Genomic DNA, 2,238 nt, shown 5'->3' with positions numbered 1-2,238 from the left:
TCCTGGGAGCAAAATGATTAACGCCCATCTAGAAGGCATTAAAAAAGCATCTGAGCTGAGGGGATCCATTCAGCTGACTGTCTTGGACTTGGTGCCCTGCCTACCAGGAACCAGACTCTCACACAAGGCCTCTGCCACTTCAAATCTCGTGTATTTTCCCACTTGGGGGCCTGCCACGCTTAAATTCAATTATTTAACAACTATCTATTTAGCATCTGCTATGTGCTAGGTGCTATTCGTGAAGCATTGATCACAAGAGATCAAAGTGCCTGCTCTGTTGGAGCTTACATTTTAGTTGAGGGATATAGCCTATCTGCAACATAAATACGCAAAATATACAGTATGTTTGGAGTCTCTAAGTGCTATAAAATTAAGTAGAGAGAAGGATAGAAACTATGAGTCAGGGTGACAGTTTTAGGTGGGATGGCCAAGGAAGGTAAGGAATACCTGAGACTGGGTAATTGATAAAGAAAAGAGGTGTAATTGGCTCATGGTTCTGGAGGCAGTACCAGCATGGATGCAGCATCTGCTTCTGGTGCGGGCCTCAGGAACCTTACAATCATCCCAGAAGGCAAAGCGGGTGCAAGAGAAAGCAGGAACAAGGGTAGGGGGAGGTGCCACACACTTTTAAATAATCGGATCTCACATGAACTTAGGGTGAGAACTCACTTATCACCAAGGGGATGGTGCTAAACCGTTTATGAGGATCCGACCCCATGATCCAATCACCTCCCACCAGTCCCCACCTCCAACATTGGGGATTACATTTCAACATGAGATTTGGAGGAGACAAACATCCAAACTATATGAGAGTCTGGGTGTGGTGACTCACGCCTGTAATCCCAGCACTTTGGGAGGCGGAGGAGGGTGGATCACCTGAGGTCAGGAGTTCGAGACAAGGCTGGCCAACATGGTGAAATCCCGTCTCTACTAAAAATACAAAAATTAGCTGAGCATGGTGGTGGGCACCTGTAATCCCAGCTACTCGGGAGGCTGAGGCAGAAGAATTGCTTGAACCCAGGAGGCAGAGGTTGCAGTGAGCTGAGATCATGCCACTGCAAACACAGTGAGACTGTCTCAAAAAAACAAAAACAAAACTATAGGAGAAGGCATACTGAGAAAGTGATATTTGAGGAAGTAAGACATGAGGATTTTGGGAAAGAAGAGTTTTCTGGTAAAGGAGGTGGATGATGAGAAATTACTTAATGGGTAATTGTACAATGCTTTTGGGTACCTTAAAAGTCCTGACCTGACCACTTTGCAATCTATGCATGTAACAAAATTGCACTTGTACCCCATATATTTGTATGAAAAATAAACAAATAAAAATTGGGGAAGGGGGAAAAGATAAATGCAAGCAAGCTTTAAAAAAAAGTTTGCTGGTGAAGGGAGGAGCAAGTGCAAAGGCCCTGGGGTAGAACGGTAGATGCTTTCCACTTGTCTCTCCAGACTCACTTTCCACCCTTCTCTGCCCACTGTCCTAGAGGGCTAACTTATGCAGGCTGCATTCATGGACTCTTTGCATCCTGGCTTCCAGTTAGGTTCCATTCATGGAAGGCACCAGCAGGACAGAGAGCACGAATGGAGTGAGGTTGGAACATGTAGGCTGTTTCCCTGCGGGTCTTTGAGCACTAGCTGTGACCCTCTACTGAAGGCCACAGCTCCTGTCTATAGCCTTTCCATAGCAACCCTCTCTGGGTTCCGTTTTCTCCTCCTTTCCCTTGTTGGCTATTTGCTTGGAGCCAAGGAGCCTCCAGCCTCCATGGTGGTGAGCTCTGCTCCCAGACTGCTGGGAGTGCAGGAGGAACTGCACAGTGACACGGCGCAGACTCAACTGATCAACAATGTCACACACATGGCTTCTCTCACAGGAACTGTCCAGCCAACAACTTGACACCATCACGGGGTATTCTGGAGATACAATTTGCCTCCCAAAGTGGTTCGGATGCTGGCCATTTAGGTACAGAAGCAGACCAGTGGGAAGCTGCTAGATAGAAGTAACCTCTTAGGACTCTGTTCAACCTGGGTAGGTCTTCTTGGGGCCTGCAAGTACCAGGCTTTAGTCACTCAGAGAGCTCTGCCAGGTAAACCTTCCTGGCTGGCAGGTTTGTGTTCTTGCAGTTGTAAGTCCCCCAAACCCACCTCATACTAGAAAAGAAAGAAGAGGAGGAGGAGGAGAGGGAAGAGGAGGAAGAGAATGAGGCAGGGGTGAAGAAGAAGGAAAAAGAGGGAGACAGG

This window comes from Pan troglodytes, chromosome 16 (assembly GCF_028858775.2).
Source record: "Pan troglodytes isolate AG18354 chromosome 16, NHGRI_mPanTro3-v2.0_pri, whole genome shotgun sequence".
Taxonomy (NCBI): domain Eukaryota; kingdom Metazoa; phylum Chordata; class Mammalia; order Primates; family Hominidae; genus Pan; species Pan troglodytes.
This window is presented reverse-complemented; position numbering follows the sequence as displayed.